The 13,022-nt window shown below is 48.4% G+C and overlaps 1 protein-coding gene across 2 annotated transcripts in view; it reads left to right on the top strand.

The window, feature by feature from the left end:
- The first annotated feature begins 2,263 nt into the window (after positions 1–2,263).
- The window catches only part of SMOX (spermine oxidase), a 52,693-nt gene continuing 41,934 nt past the window's right edge, over positions 2,264–13,022 (top strand). Inside the window, exon 1 of one of the 2 annotated variants that reach the window (XM_059845435.1) lies at positions 2,264–2,326. The gene's annotated coding sequence lies outside the window, so the exon portion shown is untranslated. Of the gene's footprint in view, positions 2,327–2,786; positions 2,943–13,022 lie in introns of those variants that run through there. The other variant, XM_059845434.1, reaches the window with a different exon arrangement.

Raw genomic sequence — 13,022 nt, 5'->3', positions numbered from 1 at the left:
GAGCTGGTGCAGCCCTGCAGCACAGTTGTTTATTTGCTGTGGAGGAAATAGAAGTGCCCTTCAGTAGGAATTGGCTCACCAGTTTTCCCAGCTGCTGGATGACAAGCATCCCTCATGGTTCAGCTTTTCTGTGGGCAGAGGGGGCACCAGTTTGTCCCTCATGGCCCCTCTTTACCTACAAATACACACAGCCTGGATTTGAGGCAGCCCTGAGGGTCAGGTGTTGCTCTGTGAGATGCTAAAGACTCCAGGCAGGAAATCCTGGCTTCCCTTCCATCCTCTGCAGATAAGGATCTCTAAGTTGAACCACCAAACTGTCCCAATTTCCTTATTACCTCTGAATTTGTCCAGTCTGGTGGGAAAGGCTGCTCTTTCCAGCCTCGTTGCCAATTCCTCTCTTTCCAGATAGAGCTGGTTAGAACAGGGATATGGCTCATTTCCCTGAAGTCCTTTAATTTGCAAAGCTCTGCTTCCATCTGTAGGCTTGGTGGAGACCCAGAGAAGGCAGAGCCCACCACCAGGCACAGGCTGGCTCCTGGGGTGTGCTGCATGGGGACAGCCACCCCGATGGCTGGCATGCTGACAAACCACATCCCAAACAGCATGTGGCCATGGAATATTCTGAGTTGGAAGAGACCCACAAGGACTAACCTGTCCAATTTCTGGTCCCTCTGGCACATGACAACCCCAAAAATCCCATCCTGTCCCTGAGAGCATTGTCCAAACTCTCCTGGAGCTCTGGCAGCCTTGGAGCTGTGCCCATGCCCTAAGGAGCCTGGGCAGTGCCCAGCACCCTCTAGGGGAAGAACCTTTTCCTAATATCCAACTAAACTCCACCTGAAACAGCTTCATGCCATTTTCTTGGGTCCTCTCAGTGGTCACCAGAGAGCAGAGATCAGAGCTGTCTCTCTACCTCCCTTCCTAAGGAAGCTGCAGACCATGGTGAGGCCTCTCTTCAAACTAAAGGACCTCAGCCACCCCTTGTAAGGCTTTCCCTCTAGAACCCTCCCCAGTTTCATGCTGCTCCTTTGGATGCTCTCTAAAAGCTTTATATCCTTCTTATATTGTCCCTTGTCCTATGCTGATTGTCAAACATTACAGTGGCTTCATCTGGGTGCTTTGAGGGGCTTTGAAGGATTTTAAGTCCAGTGGTGGTGGCAGCACTGAAGGGCAGTCAGGGAAGCTCAGGGTCTGGAGAAAAAACAGCCAGCAAGCACTGCAAATATGAAATTGAAAAGTTTGCACAGGTCTCTGATATCTGAGGGAAGCTGGGAGCCCCAAATCCATGTTATTCTTGCTATTTTCCCCAGATGTTTTGGCTGGCTCAGCAACAGGTGCAGGTGCAAACCTCTGGCAGACAGCTGAGCGTGTTTTATAAAACCTTAAAATGCTTGAAGGCAGAGTGCAGACATGACTGATTTCCATCCAAGGCACAGTCTTTCCTCCAGACTTTCCCTCCAGGCGTCCAAAAGCAATTTCAGCCAGTGTTTAATGGGAAGGCTGTGGGATGTCTGAGTGCTCCAGCTCCATGGTGGACCTGCATCCCCTGAGTTACACATTGCTCAATCCTGGTCACAAACTTTTTTTGGAAAGAAGCTGTAATTTAATAAAACCTATGTTTATGAGGCTGCTGCTTGGAGAGGAGACTTTTACCCTGGAGCTGCATGAAAGGCGCCAAATTCAGAAGGAACTGGGACATCTTCCCTTTGCTTTAGGGCTCTGAGTGCCAACTCCCAAACTGTGACACTGGAACTGGAGTTTTTTGGCTTTCCCTTCCTTTTGGAAGAAGCCTCTATGGCACAGGCTCTGTGCCCAGAGCCACTTAAGAGTATTCTTATTATATACAGAATTTCAGAAGGGTTTGGGTTGGAAGGAATATAAAAGACCATCTTGTTCCAACCCCCTGCCATGGGCAGGGATACCTTCTACTAGAACAGGTTGCTCAGAGCTTTGTCCAAACTGATCTTGAACATTCCTGGGATGGGGTGTCCAATATACATTTAGAATGTGTATATGTATATATATATATATATATATACATACAAAAGGTGTTTTTTTATAAATATATATATTACAGTATATATAGTACATATATGTATTATGTATAAATATGTTAACATTGCATATACATTATATATTTTAGTGTTTATATATATTTATATTGGAGAAGGTTCTTTGCTAGCTTTTAAGAGTTCTTTGCAAGCTGAAAAGAGTTTAAAGCTACGCCTATTTTTGATTTTCTATAACTTTTTTTTTTTTCCAGTATATCACAGTGCCCCGTGCATCTGCGTGAACAGTGATATCAGTGAGTGGCAGAAACCAGATGGTGAGAGATAAGAAATTGTGACGGTGTTTGGGTAGGACTTTGGAGGGCTGTGTTTTTCTGGACCACAGGCTGGGCTTTAATTGTGAAGTGGACTCCGATGAGATTAATTTCATTGTCTGCACAGGAATAGGAAAACACTCGGGCAGGAATGAAGTTATTTTCCACACTGGGTCCGCATTGTAGTTTGGTGAACGCCCCGGAGCAGGGGTATCAAAGCAGCCTTGAAGTACAGCGACAACCGCAAAAGGTGAAAAAGAGCCGTTTCACTTAGGAAGAAAATTAGGTTTAACACGCTTGCTTCACCAAACAGGCGCTGGTATCTTTAGAGCTTCACATTCGAGCCGCCCAAGATCAGGAGCGGGGCGGAGGAGGCGGTGCAGGAGGCGGAGGCGGAGAAGGGGAAAGAGGAGGAGGCGGAGGCGGGGGATGCTCGAGGCGGAGCCGGGGCGGGCCGCAGGGGAGGCGGCTGGAAAACAGGCCGGCGCTGGTTCTCGGCCCGCAGTGCCCGCAGCCGCCGCTCAGCCGCGCCGGGAGCCGCTCAGCCGCGGGAGGCAGCGAGGCGAGAGCCGGGCGGGCGCCCCGACCCCTACAGTCCCCTCCGGCACCGCACAGAGAGGTACGCGGCGGGCGGCGGCCCCGGTCCCCTCGGAGCGTCCCCTCGCAGGGTCCCCTCGGCCCCCTCAGCCCGCACCTGCGGCGGGAGGGCCGGTGCCGCCTCGGCGGGGCTGCCCCACTCCGTCCCCGTACAGAGCGCCCGGGCAGCAGCGGGGAGAGGGCGGGGGGCTTTGTCTGGGGGCACAGAGCCGGGACCCGTCCCACACGCCCACCTCGCCGAGCCGCTCTAGGAGCCGTTCCCGGTGCCCCGTCCCACACACCTGCCCGAGGGGCCGTTCCCGGTGCCCCGTCCCAAACACCACCCTCAGGGTTCAGCCCAGTACCCCGTCCCACACATGACCCCAGAGGAACCAGCCCGGTGCCCCGTCCCGAACACCACCCTGAGGGTTCAGCCCGGTGCCCCGTCCCGAACACCACCCTGAGGGTTCAGCCCGGTGCCCCGTCCCGAACACCACCCTGAGGGTTCAGCCCGGTGCCCCGTCCCGAACACCACCCTGAGGGTTCAGCCCGGTGCCCGGTCCCGAACACCATCTTGAAGGTTCAGCCTGATGCCCCGTCCCACACATGACCCCAGAGGAACCAGCCCTGTGCCTCGTCCCAAACACCACCCTGAGGGGCCGTTCCCGTGCCCCATCCCACAATCCCACCTCCCCAAACTACTCCAGGGGACGTTCGCTGTGCCCCATCCTACCCGCCCCAAACCACCCCAGGAATTTGCTGACCCTCATTCCTCCGCCCCTCGACACCCCAGCCCAGGCGCAGAGCAGGTGTCATCCCTGCCGCTTTTTATGGGAACCGTGGGAGAAAGGCTCGTTCTCTCGGCTAAGGGCAGAACACGCACGGTTGTGGTGGGATTTTGGGGCGGTTTGGGTGGTTTTTTTCTGCCCCTCCCGTGTGTTGATGTTGGTGAATCTCCCGCATGTGACACGAGTCCGCGCGTGCCTCCGCATTCCCCGCCTCGGCGTTCCCGGCGATGACACCGAGAGGAGAGGTTAAGTGGGGAAGTCACCGTGCTGGGGATGCGAATGACGAGCGGCGAAGACTCGCTCCCGGCTTGTTTGTGTTTCTGCTGTTTTCATGTTTATACAAAGCTGTTACAATACCGGGGGCTTGGCGGCTCACACCGGCGTTTTCAGTCAAATCCATCGACTTGTGCAGAATTGCTCCGTCTTTGAGATCGGTGTGGTACATGAGGGATTAGTTCCGAATGCCGGGTAGTAAAATGCACAAAGCTAGTTGTCAGTTACGGAAACTCAAAACAAATCTTTTGTTTACATTCTCAACCCCATACACAGAGCTGCTCTGCTGCATCTTTGCTCTGCTCATCCCAAAAGTGTTTTCCGTGGATTATAGACATGCTGTCTCAAACCTAGTTCTGGGACCAGCTGTAATTGCCTGGTACATTAGATGTAAACACGAGCTTTACATAAAAGTGAAACCATATATATCACCTAACACATGTCCACTCTGTGATCCTGCACAAATAAAGTCGAGCCCAGAGCCCTGTCCTTAGCTCACCCTGTTGATCCACTTTTCCCGTAGCCTGTACGACGCAGTCCTGTTCCCAGAGTTACCAGACAGGTTTAGTGGAGACCAAGAAATCAGCCCAGGAGCATTTCTGTGTGTTGTGCAAGAATGCTGTTATGTTCTCAGTCCTTTACAGATGTTGTTTTATTGACTTAGTGATAACATTTTGCTCTCCTAGGTCCTTTTCCCTTTCCAGATTGTTAGGCCAGCACTTACTAATCTTTTATGGCGCTGCTGTGGAACAGATGTACAGTGTTTTTTAGGGAGTAGCAAGCTCTGTGGTTTCAGCTGGCTTTGCCTCTAAAAAAAACCAGCACTGCCTTTCCCTTGTGCCACTGTTGTGGAGTGGGTAGCCGGACTAAGAAGCCTGTTTGGATGACTACTGAGCTGGCAAAAAATCCTACAGGCTTGGGTCTGACTCAGTGCCTGGATCCAAATCATTGTGTGGCTGATCAAACGTTTACCTGGATTTTTTTGGGTTTGGAGCAGCATCCAGCTGGTATTTTGGCTACGCTGCGTGTGGAAGGGGGTGGAGAGGTCTTTAAATGCTAAAAATGCTGGGTGCTGTGGTCGTTTATCCCTCTCCATCCTTTGGCTCTGTGGAACAGCAGCTCTGGAGCTGTTCCTCTTTGTGCCAGGCTGCCCTGAAATGCTGGAGCACCACAAACACTCTGCACGTGTCCTGGGCTCCCGTGTCCTCAGCCCTGCTGCTGGCACTCGTGGTTGTCCCTCTCTGGTGTGAGCTGGAAGTGCTCTCTCCCTGTTGTGTCTGTCCCATCTAAGATTCACGAGTCAGCTGTGGTGTCTCTGAAATGCAGTGTTTTTCTGGGATGGAGGAATCTCAGTTGACTTGGCGGCACTGGAGGGGTTGAGGTAGAGTTTGGAGAACTCTGTCAAATTGTTGACATTCATTACAAGCAGCAGGCATGGTTTCTGGGCTTCCTACAGCATCTAAGAGGTGTGATGGTGCTTTTGCTGACCTCCACCTTAGCCAAGTAGTGTAATTTGGGTTTTTCCACTCATCCGTCCTCAAAAGCTAACGGACCCCTGTCCATCTCTGCCTCAGAAGCTTGGAGGAGTATTCCTGCATCTCATTACCAGCCTCAGGAGTCCATCTGCCTGCCTCTCAACCCCACTTCCCTCATTTCATGTTTTCTGTTCCTGTCATCTCACTGAAAAGTAATCTCTTCTAATCAAATATGAGGTTCTCCAGCTAAATTCTTGCTGGCCCAAGTGAGTGTCTAAGGAAAATTGTGATGCTGACTTCTGAAGTATGTGGAATTACTTTGTATGATTGGGTTATACAAAAAAGAGAGATATTATTTTCTCTTGGTTTTTTTCTAAAGTATTAAAAATACAGCCTGCTGTGTTTCACAAATCTCACCGCTGTCTCCTTCTCTCAGTAATTGTAATTAACAGACCAGAAAATGGAAAAATGTAGAAATACCCTTTCCCACTGGCCACAAACATTAGTCCTCTCCAGAAGTTAATGAAGCCAAGTCTATGGAAATTAAATAACTGATTTTTTTTTTAGTTCTGTTGGTGAGCTAAAACATTGTGTTGGTGTGGTAAATAATAAATAAAAGATCTGTAAAGATCTCTTAGAATTGATGTGGACGAAGAATGGATTTGAACTCTTCTTTCTCTGGAGGGTCTAAACCTCTGGCTTTAAGATGTGGCTGAGGGATCTGTCCTGCTCTGCTTGCATGCAAAAACTGATCTAAGCCCAGCAGTAAAGTGGGAGAGATGGTAACCCACCATGAGAATAGGGAATAAAAGCATAACCATAAAAAATCCCAAATGCAACCAATTAATCAAATTATGGAATCCTAAGGCACAAATAGTTTTACAAGTGACACTTCAAAGCCACCTTTATGGTGTTTCCAGACTGTGTTATCATCTTTGTTGTCTTCCTGTTGAGGGAACATGAATATTTTCAGCTACCTTGATGTTGTGTCCCATTTTCATTGGCTCTGTTGCTGTGTTGGCTTTGCTGTGTCTGGGCATTCCTTGCTCCGTGCTGAGGGCACGTGGGTGTGTGCACTGTAATAAATCTTGAGTTTATAGAAGTCACTGTGGAAATTGGTTGAAAAGCTTTCCTATTTTTTTTTTTTCCTTTTTATAGTCTAAAATTTCAGTGGTTTCTTCTTGTTTTAACAAAAGGTTCCAGAAATACCATGGGTGGGAATATGAACCACTTGGAAAATAAATCTTTGTGGCAACTCCAGTTACCACCATGAGTGTGGTGGCACCTGAGGAGCACTTTGGTGAGGTGCAGGTGGTGTGTGAAGAGTGGTTTTGGAGGAACCTTAGTTTGAGGTCCTGTTTTTGTGTTTCCATGAGAACCAGTGCCCTTGAGAGGCCCTGGGATAGTGCAGGGCTGCAGGCTGAGAGAGCTGTCCACCTGGAGAAGAGAGAGCTCTGGGGATACCTTTGGCCACCTTCCAGTGCCTAAAGGGGCTCCAACAGAGCTGGACAGAGATTCTGGATAAGAGCCTGGAGTGACAGGACAAGAGGGAATGGCTTCCCACTGACAGAGGGGACTTTTAGATTAGATACTAGGAAGGAGTTCTTTAGTCAGACAGTGAAGAAGCCCTGGCACAGAAGCTGTGGTTGCCCCATCCCTAAAAGTGTCCAAGGCCAGGTTGGACAGGGCTTGGAGCAACCTGGGCTAGTGGGTGATGTCCCTGCCCATGGCAGGGGGTGGGAATGAGATGGTTTTTAATGTCTCTTCCATCCCAAACCATTCTGTGATTCAGCCAGCAGCCCTGAGCTGTGGATAACACAGCACACAGGGTTTTTATAACAATGTATTTGCTGTCTGAACCCAGCAGCAGGATGACAAGGACGTTTGCTCTGGGAGATGTGCTCTGTATTCTGGTGACCTTTTCCTCTGGAAATCTTTAAATGCAGTGAATGTGGTGGTGTTGGGTGACTTTTAATCATGCCCTTGGTTTTAAGTGCAGTTTTAGTGTTCTTTTTCATGGTAACTTGAAGATTTTGTTTTGTGGCGTGTTGGGGCCAGGGCTGTGAGGTTGTGAGGATGGGATGGAAGGGAAATTTTAAAGATGCAGCAGGAGTGGTTTGGCTCTGAGAGAGGCCTGGGTTGCTCTGCAGGTGATGAGCTCAGCAGCAGGAATGTAATGCAGGAGGGGTGAAAAAGCCCCTCCCTGCTTTTCCTGCTGGAGTTTGATCCCTGAGCTATTCTCGGGTAGTTCTCTGCTACCAGGCCCTGCTTTAAAGTCTCAGTTAAACAAGGCACTTATTGTTGGTGCTCTCTAATTCCGAGTGATGGTGGCTGGCAGCTTGCTGGGTCTGAGGGAGATGGATTTTGCAGCCCCAGAGTAGTGATTTACACAGGGTTGTTGTTGGGTATTCCCTCTTTGGGGCAGTTTTCCACATCATGCTGTGAGACCACGTTTCCTTCACTTCCTGGAGTAGAAGGATGGAGGGAGCACTAGGGGCCACAGTACAGATCAGTGCCAGAAAGGGAGTGAGAAGATCTCAGCTGTGGAGGGCCCTAAAGAGCTGAACTGACGTAAACCCAGGCAATTTCAGCTGGTAGGGAATTTTTGGTTTGGTAACTTTCATTTCTTTTATCTAGGAGGTCTTTCAAGGGCTGCAAAGCCTTTATAATGGCTTGAAAAGTTGATTTAATCCCAATTTTGGTGTGTGCATCTGTACTTACTGAAAAATGGAAGGAATTGCCTTTTAAGAATTAAAATATTTGTTTTCCTGGCTGATGAAGTAGAAAACTAAATGGATGTAGATAACTGTTGAAGAATGGATACTTAGTTATTCATTTCTTCACCAGTCATTGTTCTTGATAATGCCAGATTTTTCTAAGTGTATTCTCCAGATTGAGCTGAGTGGCATGAAGTAGTGTAGGTTGCTGGCATGCTCGGAATGACTGAAACATTGGACAGGATATGGTGATGTTGGCACATTTTGAGAAGGAGGAAAAAAAAGCACATTGGTTTTGGGTCATTTGTGTCGTGAAGTACTTACTCAAGCTCCCTTGTAGCTGATGTAGGCAGAAAAAGCATTGTGCTAGGTGAAGCAGATAGTCCCAGCCTATCCCTAAACTGGGAATTGCATAGGAAAGAAGGAGTTTTTCTTTTATAAGAGTTGGTTCAGTTAAATTAATTTTCCAGGGCAGGTGGGGAATGGATTTTCTCCCAAAGAGGTTGCACAGGTGATACATTCAGGCGTGCTCAACTGATGTTTCTGTTGGATGAGTATTTAGTCCGAAACTGAATCAAAAATTCTCCTGTCCTATGGGATGCATGTTCCAGAATATAGATGTAACCTCCTGCTTTGATCTCCAGTCTTCTTCTAACGGGATTTTCTCTTTTGAAATCAGTCACCTTTGTGATCCCAGCGGACTCTGCCAGGAAGATGTGCCTGGTAATCCTTTGGTTGAACTCCTGAAGCTCACAGAGCTTTTGGGAAAGCCTGGCAAGCTGGCACGAGGGTTGTTTTGCAAGAGCCTGGCTTTAGGAGTGGAGCTGCCCTGAGATGTTTTCTCTGAGCTGTCCTGTGTCTGACTGCTTGTTTCCTCTCTTGCATAACTCTTTTCCAGCTGACAGAGCACAGGCTGACGGGTCACATACACAGATTAAAGATGCTACTTCTAGGAAAAGGAGTCATCCTATTCCTGTGCATGTTCTGTTTGACTGTGGCTGTGAGATCTTGGTCAGGGAGCCCACACACCCTGGCAGAAGATTGTTATTTTTATGGGGTTATTTTTTATTTGGATCCAATCCCTGGCCTGTGCTGTGACTGGTGCTGTCAGCACTACACGTACAGTCAGGGCTGTCCTTTAAGGACAGTACAAACTGGGATCTAAGTTTTCTGGGATTGCATAATTGTGCCCTCAGATGTGCCAGGGTGTACTGACAAACACACACATGTGTGGTCATAGCTGGGATGTGTGAGTATTTCTCTTTGAGACCACTTCTGTCACCTTCCTCCCTTGTTCCATAGACAGAGCTTAGAGGTTGACTTTGGATTTTCAAGAATGAGCCAAGCCCCCCTCCTTGTGTGGGGGGGCACACAAGGAAGCAAAAATTCTTAAAATGGCTGTGATAGGTCAAGCTTTAACCCTGAGACAAAGATGGGTACTTCAGAGTTTTTACTCTGCTGCTTGGATGCTCTGACCCCATGGGACACTTCGTGCCATTCATTAATGCCTGCAGGAGCGTAAAGTCCTCCCAGCATACTAAATTAAAAATGTCCTTTTCTAGTCGTGGGCAGCTCACACCATTGCCCCAGTGTCACAATGGCATCTGGTGTCTCTGTTTGGCCTTTGAGAGAGCTGGACAAAGGGCTGAGTGTGACCGTGGGCTTTGGAGTGAAGCACCGGGTCATTAATCTTTTTGTTCCCTGATTCCCTTGGGGTGGGATCCAGGGCTGTGGTGGGCAGAGATCCAGTCCTGAAGATCTTACACATGAAAATATTCCAGGGAGGAGCAGAAGAAAGGCTTAAAGAGAAGAAAGAGAGAACTGCTCAGACTGCAGGGTGAGATGGGAAGGAGGCAAATGGGAGAGACAGTGGGGATGGGCTCCTTTTAGTAACTGTCCCCATGCTGTGGCATGATGTCCCACGTGAGAGGGACTTTGTTGTTGGGAAGGCTGTGCTAGGGAGCTCCTCTTCCTGTGCCTGCTCTGTGAGTTCAGCTCTTTGTGTTCTCCCTGTATTGCTCCTCCAGGAATGGAGGGAGAAGGTACCATGTGGGAGCAGGCAGCTCCTGCTGGGATCTTACAGTGTGTCTCCAATGTATGATGGAAATACTAGGGAGGCTTGCATGCTTTGGGGCTGCTGCTGACGTGTTCTGTTGTCATATTTCTGTTACAAGCAAAGAGCTGCAGGGCAGGAAGGGACCTTATGTTGTCTAATCTGACCTCCTGCCCCAAGGCTGGGTCAGATCTATCCAAGCTTTCCCAGCAGATGTTTGTCCAAAGCAGTTGTTAAAAGCCTCCAGTGATGGGCTTTCCTCATCGTCCCTGGGTGATCCTAGAAAGTCTGTCATTGCTCTTGCCATTACCAAGATTTTCATGGTTTCTGACTTTGATTTCTTTGCAGCAGTTGAGAATTGCTGCCCTCTTGCCCTTTTGTTACTGTACAGAGTGAGCTGTTCAGTCCTCCGGAGCTGCCTTTGGGAATCTCTGGGCCGTGTCTTCCTTGAGCTGCAGCGTTCAAAGCTTCCCTGGAGAGCTGTTTCTGATACCTGCATGTACTGAGCCAGCAAGCAACATTTTGTGACTCTCAAGTAGACTTCTGGGGTGTGATTAATGCATTTTAGTTTTGGACAAAGCGCAGGTGAAGTGTTTTGTCATTGAAGGTTTTATTGTGGCTTTGTCTCTTAATCAACTATAAGAACAGAGCATGTACTTTTCTTGCTCAAGCACTGTCTTTTCCACAGAAATGAGTTCTGGATCTCTGACTGTTCCAGAGTAATTCTTGGCTGTTCTAGGTGAAGGAAGTCCTTGCCAGATGCCCTGACCAAGGCTTTCCCCATGATTAGTTTGATTACAGCTCAGCCTTCCATTGTGCTTTCCTGCTCTGACCTGCCAGCTGTAGCTCAGGAGTGACCTTCCCTTCTCCCTCCCTGTTGTGATTACACTCTGTGCATCTGATTTTGTACCTGCTGTCCCTTTGTTCCCCTGAAGGATTCAGCTATTCATGCACTGATAAAGTCGGTAAAAAGTGGATGTGAAGATTATTCTGAGGTAGCACTCAAATAAAAAACATGACAGAAAATAGATCAGCCAGCACTAGAAGCATTATTTGCTAAGGTAAACTCCTTCACTTTATTTTTTGGGGGGGAGAAAACCCCAAAACCTGCCTGTGTGTATTGTTCCAGGCATTTTCTCTGGATCTATTAACACCTCTATTATACCTTTCAGTGGGAGAGAGTAGGATGTGTGTGTGAAAGGTTTGTCTGCACACAGAGGGCCTTTGTCCTGAGACAGCTGAAGATGCTCTCACCAGAATGAAGGCTGGTCTGGACAGGTCTGAAACATCTTTTGGCATCGACTTGTGTTTATTGCTGTGGGAAGAGCAGGTAGGGAGGAGCAGTCTGGCTTTTTTTGTTTGAGCTATCAGTATGTATCTTTGAATTCCTCAGTATTCTTGCAGAGTTTCTGTATGATAACTTGTGTAATGTGAGCCCCCAGTTTCTCTTGTTCTCTTTCCAATTGCAGTGAAAGCTCTGGTGTTTCATTCCTTCCTTTTTTTCTCTGTCAGTTGCAGACACTGGGGTCTTTAGTCATGTGGAAGGCATTTTATTGACAGCTTTAGAGTCTGAAGTACTTGCTAGCACTGAAGAGGTGTAAAGTGATGTAGACTCTTGGGCAAAATCCCTTTTCCAGTGCTCCTTGATAAAGATTTCTTAGAACTGAAGAGTAAGTGAAGTGGCACAGGAGATTTGAAGCTCTCTCATCTGACCTCCTGCTCCGGACAGGGCCAGGATCAAAGGTAGTTTTCTTGTGAACTTTTTTGAACTTTTTTTAGTCAAGAGTGGCAGGTTGATGCCATGCTTTGTGCCCTCATGATGAGGAATCTTTTCCTCCTGTCTGATCAGTATTTCCCTCGCTGTCACTAATTCCCGTTGTTTCTTGTCCTTTTCTTTCTGCCATCCAGTCTGGCTCCGTCTGCTCAGTAAACCTTGGTTAAGTAGTTGAAGACAGTAACTGGATCCCCACTAACCACCATTTCTTCTCCAAGTTCAACAACCCCTGTTCCTCCATTCCCTTCTCACATCAGGTGTTCCAGTCTGTTGGCTGCTGCCTTTCCAGCTCACTGATCCAAGAAAATTTGAACCACAGAGTCATGGGATCACAGAATGGTTTGGGTTGGAAGGGACCATAAAGATCATCCAGTGTCACCCCCTGCCATGGACAGGGACACCTTCCACTATCCCAGGTGGCTCCAAGGCCTGTCCAACCTGGCCTTGGACATTTCCAGGGATCCAGGGGCAGCCACAGCTTCTCTGGGCACCCTGTGCCAGGACTTCCCCACCCTCACAGGGAACAATTTCTTCCTCATATCCCATCTATCCCTGCCCTCTGTCAGGTTAAAGCTATGATGGTATCTCCCATTTTTCTATGTTGATAAGCCCTGGACTCTTGTTCTTTCCACCACATTGATGGCTGTTATCTTGCTTTAAAACAGAGATTAAAGCCAGAGGGTTCAATTCAAGGAACCAAACTCTGAATTTTCCTGCTGGATTTGGAATGAAAGGTTTTCCTTTAGGCTGTGTCCTTATTGCTTGCCTGCACTAGTCTGTTTTTAGGAACATGTCTGGCTTAAAAGGATCCAGCTAAATCTCACACCTGGTGTTTTTTAATTTTGTTCTCCACAAGGTACTCTCAGGTCTGCTGTTCCCAAAAGCACGGCAGTGAGCAGCTCAGGGCAGGACTTTGGAAGGCACAGCTGAGTGCTTTCCATGGCTCATCCCTTGGGCTTTGCCTTCATGCACCTGTGGAACATTGTTGAGTGTCAGCATTTTGTCTTGACCCTCTCAGAGCCTTTTCTGGAGACTTGCTCAAT

The sequence above is a fragment of the Haemorhous mexicanus genome, chromosome 4 (genome assembly GCF_027477595.1).
Source record: "Haemorhous mexicanus isolate bHaeMex1 chromosome 4, bHaeMex1.pri, whole genome shotgun sequence".
NCBI classification, from domain to species: Eukaryota; Metazoa; Chordata; class Aves; order Passeriformes; family Fringillidae; genus Haemorhous; species Haemorhous mexicanus.
The sequence above is the reverse complement of the archived record's forward strand: the minus strand, read 5'-3'. Positions and strand labels throughout refer to the sequence as shown.